This window comes from Phoca vitulina, unplaced genomic scaffold, assembly GCF_004348235.1.
Source record: "Phoca vitulina isolate PV1807 unplaced genomic scaffold, GSC_HSeal_1.0 scaffold38, whole genome shotgun sequence".
NCBI classification, from domain to species: domain Eukaryota; kingdom Metazoa; phylum Chordata; class Mammalia; order Carnivora; family Phocidae; genus Phoca; species Phoca vitulina.
The window spans coordinates 7,163,406-7,175,315 of NW_022589741.1; positions in this window are offsets into that span (position 1 = coordinate 7,163,406).

Below are 11,910 nucleotides of genomic sequence, written 5' to 3' on the forward strand. Positions count from 1 at the left end.
CAAACAGTGGAATACACATTCGTTTCAAGTGCACATGGAACATTCTCCAGAATAGATCACATATTTGGCCAAAAAACAAGCCTCACCAAAAAGATCAAAGTCATACCATGCATCTTTTTTGACTGCAATGCTATGAAACTAGAAATCAACCACAAGAAAAAAAAAATATAGAAAGACCACAAATACATGGTTAAATAACATGCTACTAAATAATGAATAGGAATAATGAATAGGTCAACCAAGAAATCAAAGAAGAAATAAAAAAGTACATGGAAAGAAACAAAAATGGAAACACAACAGTCCTAAACCTTTGGGATATAGCAAAAACAGTTCTAAGACCTACCTCAAGAAGCAGGAAAAATCTCGAACAACCTAACTTACACCTAAAAGAGCTAGAAAAAGAACAAAACCTAAAACTAGCAGAAGGAAGGAAATGATAAAGACTAAGGCAGAAATAAATGACATAGAAACTAAAAAACAATAGAACAGGTCAATGAAACCAGGAGCTGGTTCTTGGAAAAGATTAATAAAATTGATAAACTGCTAGCCAGATCATCAAAAAGAGAAAGAGAGAAAAAGAATTCAAACAAATTCACAAATGAAAGAATAACCAACACCACAGAAATACAATTTTCAGGGAATATTATGAAAAACTAGATGCCAACAAATTAGACAACCAAGAAGAAATGGATAAATTCCTAGAAACATATAACCTACAAAACTGAACCAGGCAGAAATAGAGAATTTGAACAAATTATCACCAAGGAGATTCAATAAGTAATAAAATAACTCCCAGTGAACAACAGTCCAGGACCAGAAAACTTCATAGGCGAATTCTACCAAACATTCAAAGAAGAATTAATACCTATTCTTCTCAAACTATTCTGAAATATAGAAGGAAAAATTCCAAATCCATTCTAGGAGACCTGCATCACCTTGATACCAAAACCAGATAAAAACACCGCAGAGAGAGAGAAAAAGAGAGTGCGTGCGTGAGAAAGAATAAACTACAGGCCAATATTTCCAATGAACACATATGTAAAAAGCCTCAACAAAATACTAGCCAGCTGAATGCAACAATGCATTTAGAGAAATCATTCACCAAGATCAAGTGGGATTTGTTCCTGGGATGCAAGGGCAGTTCAGTATTTGCGAAGCAATCAGTGTGATACATCACACCAATAAGACAAAGGATAAAAACCATATGATCATATTAATAGATGCCAAACAAGAATTTGACAAAGTACAGCATCCATTCATGATAAAATGCCCTCAATAAAATAGGGTTAGAGGGAATATACCTCAACATAATAAAGTCCATATAGGAAAAACCCACAGCTAACATTATATTCAGTGGGGGAAAACAGAGCTTTCCCCAAAGGTCAGGAACAAGACAAGGATGTCCATTCTCATCACTTTTATTCAACCTAGTACTGGAAGTCTTAGCCACAAAAATCACACAAGAAAAAGAAATAGAAGGCATTCAGACTGGTAAGAAAGAAGTAAAACTGCCACTATTTGCAGATGACATGATGCAAATACAGAAAACCCTAAAGACTCCACCAAAAAGCTACGAGAACTGATAAATGAATTCAGTAAAGTCACAGGGTACAAAATCAATGTACAGAAATCTGTTGCATTTCTATACACTAATAATGAAGCAACAGAAATGGAAATTAATAATGCCATTTACAATTACACCAAAAATAATAAAATATCTAGGAATAAATTTAACCAAGGAGGTGAAAGACCTGTACTCTGAAAACAAGAAACACTGATGAAGGAAACTGAAGAGGACACAAGCAAATGGAAAGACATTTCATGCTCATGGATTGGAAGAACAAATATTGTTAAAATATCTATACAACCAAAGCAATCTACACATTTAACGTAATCCCTAAAAAATACCAACAGCATTTTTCATAAAACTAAAACCTACAATCCTAAAATTTATATGGAACCACGAGTGACTCCACATGGCCAAAGCAATTTGGAAAAAGAATAGCAAAGCTGGAAGTATCACAATTCCAGACTTGGAGCTCTATTACAAAGCCATAGTAATCAAAACAGTAGGATACTGGCACTAAAAGAGACCCATTAGGTCAATGCAACAGAGGAGAAAACCCAGAAATAAACCCACAATTATAGAGCCAATTAATATTCAACAAAGAAGGAAAGAATATCCAATGGAAAAAAAGACACTTTTTTCAATAAATGGTGTTGAAAAAACTGGACATCTACCTGCAAAAAAAAAAAATGAAACTGGACTTTATTACACCATACACAAAAATAAACTCAAAATGGATTAAAGTCCTAAATGTGAGACCTGAGACCATAAAAATCCTAGAACAGAGCTCAGGCAGTAATGTCTCTGATATCGGCCATAGCAACATTTTCCCAGGTATGTCTCCTGAAGCAAGGGAAATAAAAGCAAAAATAAACTATTGAGACTACATCAAAATAAAAAGCTTCTGCACAGCAAAGGAAACAACCAAGAAAACTAAAAGACAACCTACAGAATGGGAGAAGATATTTGCTAATGACATATCCAATAAAGGGTTAGTATCCAAAATATAGAAAGAACTTACACAACTCAACACCCAAAAAACAAGTAATCCAATTTAAAAGTGGGTAGAAGACATGAACAGAGATTTCTTCAAAGAAGACATCCAGATGGCCAACAGACACATAAAGAGATGCTCAACATCATTCATCATTGGGGAAATGCAAATTGAAACCACAATGAGATACCACCTCACACCTGTCCGAATGGCTAAAATCAGTTACACGGGAAACAAGAAGTGTTGGTGAGGATGTGGAGAAAAAAGAACCCTCTTGCACTGTGGGTGGGAATGCAAACTGTTGCAGCCACTATGCAACACAGTATGGAGATTCCTCAAAAAGTTAAAAATAGACTTACCCTATGACCCAGTAATCCTACTACAGGGTATTTAGCCCCAAAATACAAAAAGACTATTTCAAAGAGATACATGCACCTCTATATCTATTGCAGCATTATTTACAATAGCCAAACTATGAAAGTAGCCTAAGTATCTCTTGAAAGATGAATAAAGAAGATGTAAGTGTATACACACACACACACACACACACACAAATGGAATATTATTCAGCCAGAAAAATGATATCTTGGTTGGAGCTAGAGAATATTTATGCAAAGCAAAATAAGTCAGAGAAAGACAAATACCATATGATTTCATTCATATGTGGAATTTAATAACACAAATGAGCAAAGGGAGAAAAAAAGAGAAAGAGAGAGGCAAACCAAGAAACAGACTCTTAACTCCAGAGGGGAGACGGGTGGGGGAATGGGTGAAACAGGTAATGGGGATGAAGGAGGGCCCTTGTGATGAGCATCAGGTGATGTATGGAAGTGCTGAAGCACTATGTTGTACACTTGAAACTAATAAAATGCTATATGTTAACTATACTAGAATTTTAAGAAACACCAAAAATTCAAGATTGACATATAGGATACAAAACTTCAATCTGTACTAAGCAGTGCCACAATGGTATTTAAAGGTACGTGTGTCCATACTGCCCACATTTCTCTTAAATTTAACTCACAAGAGAAAAGATACTATAGTTTAGTTCTTTTAACTTTGTTTTTTCATATTAACCTTTCCTTGGAAGTTTGATAATTAAAAATAGTCACTACCTCACTTCAAGATATAGTATAAATCTACAATAATCATGAGTGTGGTACTGTTGAGAGAGTCCACACATAGATTAATGGAGTAGGGTTAGAAAGTTCAAAAATAGACTCAAAGAGAACATGGGAAATTTTTTTAATTGATACATTTGTCTTGATTGTATATGGACATGACAGAATATTTGGGCCACTGAATTAAATATTAAGATTTAAAAAAATAAAACAGTATCTTTGAAAGACACATTAAGATGAAATTAAGGGGGGGGGGCGGAGCAAGATGGCGGAGGAGTAGGAGACCTGGATTTCGTCTGGTCTCAGGAATTCAGCTGGATAGGGATCAAACCATTCTGAACACCTACAAACTCAACAGGAGATCGAAGAAAAGAATAGCAACAACTCTCTGAACAGAAAAGCGACCACTTTCTGGAAGGTAGGACGTGCGGAGAAGTGAACCTGAGGCGATATTCGGGAGGATAGACGGCGGGGGAGGGGCCTCCGTCGGCCGCTTCTGGCAAGTGATAGAGCCGCGGAGCACAAAATCGGAACGTTTAGAAGTCTGCTCCGCTGAGGGACGTCACTCTGGTGGCGAAGTGGGGGGTGGAACCCTCGCGGGACACTGTGGTCTCAGGACCCTCGGGGTCACAGGAAGACCGGGGGTGCCTGAGTGCGGCAGAGCTCCCAGGGATCGGAGCAGGGAAGCCGGCTGCAGAGACGGAGCCCAGGCGCGGGCTCTCAGCTCGGGGTTGCCATAGACCGTGATCCGCGGCACAGTCGGGCCACTGCTCCTCCAGCAGGGACCCAACAAGCGGCAGATCCGGGGAGACTCACCTTCTTCCCCCGGGAGGAGAGGTGCGGGAGCGCACCGCGGGGATCTGCTGGGTTTGGAGACTCCACCCGGGGTCGGGTGCCAGATAGAAAGGCGCGGTCACAGGCCGGGTGAGCGCGGAGTGTGGCCGGAGACCGGGGAGACGGGAGTGACTGGCGGCTTTTCTCTGGGGGCGCACTGAGGAGCGGGACCCCGAGTTCTCGGCTCCTCCGGGGCGGAGACTGGGAGGCCGCCATTTTCACTCTCCGCCTCCAAAGCTGTACGGAAAGCTTGCAGGGAACAAAAGCTCCGGAGAGCAAACCCGAGCAGATTACTTAGCCCGGACCGGCAAGGGCGGGGCAATTCCGCCTCCGGCAAAGACATTTGGGAACCACGGCAACAGGCCCCTCCCCCAGAAGATCAGCGAGAACAGCCAGCCAAGACCAAGTTTACTGATCAATGAGAACAGCAGAACTCCAGCGCTAGGGGAATAATTCATGGCTTTATACAATCCAGCAATTGCACTACTGGGTATTTACCCCAAAGATACAAATGTAGGGATCCAAAGGGGTACGTGCACCCCGATGTTTATAGCAGCAATGTCCACAATAGCCAAACTGTGGAAAGAGCCAAGATGTCCATCGACAGATGAATGGATAAAGAAGATGTGGTATATATATACAATGGAATATTATGCAGCCATCAAACAGAATGAAATCTTGCTATTTGCAACAACATGGATGGAACTGGAGGGTGTTATGCTGAGCGAAATAAGCCAATCAGAGAAAGACATGTATCATATGACCTCACTGATATGAGGAATTCTTTATCTCAGGAAACAAACTGAGGGTTGCTGGAGTGGGGGGAGTGGGAGGGATGGGGTGACTGGGTGATAGACATTGGGGAGGGTATGTGCTATGGTGAGCGCTGTGAATTGTGTAAGTCTGTTGAATCACAGACCTGTACCTCTGAAACAAATAATACATTATATGTTTAAAAAAAAAGAAGAAGATAGCAGGAGGGGAAGAATGAAGGGGGGGAATCAGACGGGGAGACGAACCTTGAGAGACTATGGACTCTGAAAAACAAACTGAGGGTTCTAGAGCGGAGGGGGGTCGGAGGATGGGTTAGCATGGTGATGGGTATTAAAGAGGGCACGTTCTGCATGGAGTACTGGGTGTTATACGCAAATAATGAATCATGCAATGCTACATCAAAAACTAATGATGTAATGTACGGTAATTAACATAACATAATAATAATAAAAAATAAAATAGGATGAAAACATGAGGCAAAAAAAAGATGAAATTAACAGATATGTACAGAATATTCTATCAAAACACCAAACAGAATACACATTCTTTTCAAGTACCCATGGAACATTCTCTGAGACAGATCACATGTGAAGTCATAACACAAGCCTCAAGAAATGTAAGAAGCCTAAAACCGTAGCATGCGTCTTTTCAAACCTTAAATATGAAGCTAGTAGTCAATTACAAGGAAAAAAATAAAAACCAAACATGTCAAGGGCAAATGACAAGCTATTAAGCAAACCAATAGGACAATGACAAATTCATCAGATATCAAAAACACATAAAAAGAAATGAAAATGAAAACACAATGGTCCAAAATTTTGCAGTCACACCAAAAAGAGGTTCTAAGAGGGAAATTAAAAGCAATACAAGAACACATCAACAAAAATCACAAAAAAAATAATATTACAACTAAATGAACCAGAAAAAGAACAAATAAATCACATTAGTAGAAAAACAAAAATAATAAAGCTCAGAGTTGAAATAAATGAAAGAAGAAACTAAACAAAAGGAAAAAAAAAATCAATGAAACCAAAGCTAGATATTTGAAAAGGTAAATAAACTGATAAACTTTAAGCCAGATTCATGAAGAAAAAAAAAAAGGAACAAAATCAGAAACAAAAGAGCAAAAGTAATACTTGACACCACAGAAATAGAAACCATTAGAAGAGACTATTAATATGTATATATGCCAAAATATCCAGTAACAAAAGGAAACAAATGATTATAAAAAGAGATTATAGGATTATAAAAATACCTTCCAAAAATAAATGGAAAATCTGAACAGAAATGTTAATAATGAAATTGAATCGATAATCAAAAAAACTCAACAAATAAAAGTCCAGGGACACAAGGGTTAAAAAGCAAATGCAATGAGAAATTCAAGAAGCATTATTTTCTATTCTCAAGCTTCCAAAAAATAAATAGTCCGTACACATCCTTAAAAAGAGAAATTACCCAAGACCAAAACCACAGTCATTACAATAAAAGAAACTACAGGCAAATAAGCCAGATAAACATACATAAAGTACCTCCATAAAATAGTAGCCAACTACATTCAGAAATATACTTAAATAATCATTCAACACCAACAATTCATGTTTATTCCAAGAAATACAAGGATGATATTAGAAAATTAATAAATATACCACTTTAACAAAATGAAGGATAACAATAAGGTGAATATCTCAATAGATGCAAAACAGCAATGCCAACACTCCAAGTGAGTTGATCAGGAAGACTCAAAAAAAACTCAAAAAAAAAAAAAAAATACCCCAGCATAATAAAAGCATGTGTGACAAACACACAGGGGCATCATACCCAATGGTGAAAAACTGAGAACAAGAGGACAATGTTCACTTTCACCACTTTGATCCAAGGTAGTATCACAAGTCCTAGCCGCAGCAATCCCACAAGGAGAAGAAATAAAAGGATTCCAGATTGCTGAGGAAGAAAACGGTCACTTTTTGCAGGTGACATGATACTATACCTTGAAAACCCTAAGGACACCTCCAAAGAACCATTAGAAGATGTGAATTCAAGAAAGTGGGAAGATGCAAGATTCATACACAGAAATCTCTTGCGTTTCTATATACTAATCACCAAGTAGCAGAAAGACAAATAAAGGAAATGATTCCAGGTCCATCACATCAAAGAGAATAAAATACCTAGGCATCAACTCAACCAGGAAGGTGAAAGACCTATACTCTGAAGCCTATGAAACAAACACAAAGGAAACTGAAGAGGACACAAACAAATGGAAAGATATTCCATGCTCACAGAATGGAAGAATACTGTTCCAAGGTCCATCCTACCAAAAGTGACCTACAGATTCCAAGTCATCTGTATCACAACAGCAAGAGCATTCCTTACAGAATAAGTAATCCTAAAATGTCTATGGAAACACAAGAGACCCCGAAGAGCCAAAGTAACTTGGAGGAAGAAGAAGAAAGCTGGACATGTCACAGTCCCAGATTTCAAGGTTTACTGCAAAACTAACATAGTCAAACCAGTATGCCGCTGGCACAAAAGGAGAGGCATACGTCAATGGAACAGAGCCCAGAATTAAACCCACACTCATGGTCAGTGAACCTATGACAAAGGAGGCGAGAACATACACCAGGGAAAAGACAGGCTCTTCAATAAATGGTGTTGGAAACTGGACAGCCCCCCGCAAAAGAAGGAAACACTCTTACACCATACACAACAATAAACTCGCCATGGGCTAAAGACCTGAATGTCAGACCTGAGACCATAAAACTCCTACAAGACATACTCAGTGATCTCTTAGACTTCGGCCCCGCAACATTTTCCTAGACAAGCCTCCTCAGGCAAAATAAAAATTAAAAAGCCCTCAAGCAAAAATAAATGCTAGGGACTACACCAAAATAAAAAGCTTTTGCACAGTGAAGGAAACCATCAACTCAATGAATGAGAGATGTTTGCCAGTGATAGATCCCATGAGGGCCTAATATCTAAAATATCTATCAAGAACTGATACAGCTCAATACCAACCAACCAACCAATAAATGATCTGATGGAAAATCAAGCAGAGGACCCGAATAGACATTTTCTAAAGAAGACATGCAGATGGCCAACAGGTACGTGAAAAGATACTCAACATCACTCATCATCAGGGAAATGCAATTGAAAAGTACAACGAGATACCACCTTCCCCTGTCAGAATGGCTGGTATCAAAAGTGTGAAATTAACACGTGTTGGCCAGAATGTGGAGAAAAGGGAATCCTCGTGCACGGTGGGTGGGAACGTCAAGTGGTGCAGACACCATGGAAAACAGTATGGAGGTCCCTCCAAAAATTAAAAACAGAAATCCCATACCATCCAGTAATTTTACTACTGTGTATTTACCAAACACAACAAAAATATTAATTCAAAATCATGTACATCCCTATATGTTTATTGCATCATTATTTACATTAGCCAATTAGGGAGGCAACCTGTGACCACTGATAAATGATTAAAAAGCATTAGTATATGTATCATGGAACATTACTCAGCGGTAAAGAAGGTTAAGTTCTTGCCTTTGTTGACAGCAGTCATGCACCTCCAGGGTACTAGGCTAAGTGAAATTTGTCATCCAGAAATAGACAAATGCCAGAGGGTATCACTTACATGTGGGATCTGAATAACAAACCAACACAAATAGACTTATAAACACCGAGACCAAACCAGGATTGCCAGGCTGGGGGGGTTGTGGTGGGATTAGCACAATAGGGGAAGAGGATTATGAGGTACATACTTCCAGTTCTGAAATAAGTCCGTGACGGTGATATAAAGTACTGCCTAGGAATACAGTCAACAATATCGCAACCATGTTTTATAGGGACAGATGGCACCTTACGCTGTTGAACGCTGCATAATGTCTAGAATTGTGGAGTCAACTCTACACCAGAAATGATTAGAACATGGCATGTCAACTCTACTTCAATAACAAATGTTCTCAAAATGGCATTGCCGGCATTCGCGGTGACATGCCCCATTCTCCGGAGCAATTACCACGCTCGGACTTCACGAGTCATTGGTTTACTGCTCACCTCCCTACGCTGGAATAGAGACTCCATTACGGCAGGGACTGGATTTACTTGAAGCTCAGTACATAGAGGATGAGCGAATGGACAAAGTTCTTCGGGGGCCATATTCCAGGCATCACCTTAAAAGGTGTCTAGATCTGGCTGAGGGAGCACAGCTTCGGCGGGGGCTGGGGTCCGGGCTCCACACACCTGCACACACTCTATGTCTCAGGGCGGTGGGTCCTAACTCTGCTCTAAGGCCATGAGCTACTTGGTACCCAGTTCTTCCCCGGGACGCCCCGCTACCTCCTCCTCGGTGGGCAAGAAGTGGAAGGCACAGAGAAGATTAGGTGGGAGAGCCTCGGGGCCTGGTTAGGAATGGGGCCATGGCCCCGTACCCTAGTGTCTGATTAGGAATTAGAAGGGTAGCCCCAGAGAGCACAAGGACCTGGAATGTGCTGTCCAGAGCTGAGCAACACCTCCCAACAGAGCAAGGAGGCAGGTACCCAGGCCTGGTGACCACACGTAGCAGGTGGTATAGAGTAGGGCACGGTGACTTTCTCCAGCTAGACCATCCACGGGAGTCACCGGGAGAAAGAGGCAGCTTTTACCCCCAGACATGGTTAGTCACCGCAGGCTCAGACTCAGGACACACCCCAGAGTCCACTCGTGAGGACGGAGTATGAGCCACCTGTCTCATGACCATCCACACACTCGGGGTCCCTCCTGGTCCCTCTCAAAGCTCCCCCTCTCCCTCCTGGCTGGCTTCAGAACCAGGCCAGAGCCGGAGAGAAGGCAGACGGGGGTGGGGAAGAGACACAGCAGCGAGGCGCGCCGTGAGAGCAGCTTTCCTGGAGGACAGCTTGCAATTTCCAAGTCTACCCTGACTTACCACCTGCGTCCTCCCCGGCCCCGGACACGGCGATGGCCCTACACAGCTGGGGAATGAATAAGCCAGAGAACGGTATTCTCTCAGGTAAAGGCCATCCTCACTGCCAGACGCAGTCATTCGTCAGAGCGGACACCAGCTCTCTTCCGCTCTACCTAGAGCACCTTCTGGAACAGGCGCTCAGGGCTAGGAGAGCAGGCTGCCCCGGAACAGTGCGCAGCGAACATCACGGAGTTCATTTCAGCCAAACGGAACCAAAAGCAGGTTCTGAGCCGCTACGGACTTTATTTGGGGAGAACAATATAGGTCATAAAAATCAATTCATTCCTTTATAGTGGTAGAAATTTAAGTCCAGAGAGGTTAAACGAGTTGCCCCAAGTCACACAGGAGAAAATGGTGGAGTAGGACTTCAGGGAAGGCTCCTTTCAGACCACAGGGCCACCCGCTGTGAGGACAGACAGGAGAAGGGACTCACTAAGGTTGGTTGCCTTCCCCTTGGTCTAAGCACCACCCCAGGAATGTCTCAGTAGGTGTGGGGGTCCAGAGGTCTGCGCGCACACGCCTCCCCCCAGAGGCACCGCGAGGCCTGCCCGGGTGCAGGGAGGAACGTGCCCAGAGAGCCGCTCTTCCCGCAGGCCGGGGAGGGGGCTCCATACCCAGCTCAGCCCCCTTCTTGCCCTGCCACCACGCCGTAACCCGCTCATGTCTGCATGTCATTGCTTTCCTGTCACTGGGCCCCCTCGAGGGCACAGGCCGGCCTGCCCGCAGTCCTCTGTGGCCGTTTCCCCGTGCGGGGGCAGCCGGGGGGAGTGGCTCGGCCCCCGTGCACCAGGGACACAGCACGGCGGGCAGGGGTTCCCGCTCACGCCACCGTGGACACTGGGCCCGGGATGCTTGCTGGCATCTGGCTCCTGCCCACTAGATCCCTGTCGCTCCCACAGCCCAGCGCCTGACAACGGAAAATGCGTCCAGACGCGGTCAGCGGCCCTGTCCCCGTTAGAATTTGAGACAGCACTTATCTAAAGGGGGGGCGTCTAGTGACTGGGAAAAGCCAGCGAGACTTTGGGGGATACGTGTTTTCTTTCTGGTCTTGCTTTCATTGTGCTGGTGCTTGCAGTTTTTTCGAAGACTCTCCAGACTGTGCCCTAATACGCAAATGTTGGTGTCTCATATTTCAAGGACAAGTTTTCAAAATGCACCAGCTTCCTCATTACCGAGAAGCCCCAGTCCCATGTCTATCCGCGCGGTGCCTACGGGGTGTCACCAGAGGACAGAGGCACGGGCCTCTCAGATCGTGTTCTGAAGCGGGCATTTCGGGGCTGATTTACGGCTGGCACGATTCATGTCATGTTCTACTTAGAACAGAAAGGAGTATAATTTATAACCACTTGTTCGTCCCCAAGGCTATGGGTGAAGGAGGATATTGATTTTTGGAGTTACTCACACTGACCAGAGGTTCGCTGGCTCCAGCCTCGCCAAGGACGCCCCGCTGACTCAGACAAGCATGAGAACATTCGGTTCTGGAGACGGGGTCCAGGAAACAGAGCTCCCTCTGCAAGTGCCCCGGCCCAGCAGCCGGGCAGCGCAGCCTCGCCTGGGAATTCGTTAGAGATACAAACCCTCGAGCCCTGCGCCTGCCCGGGCATCGGAAAGTCTGGGAGAGGGGCCCAGCGCCCGTGTTTTAACAAATCGTCCAGGTGAC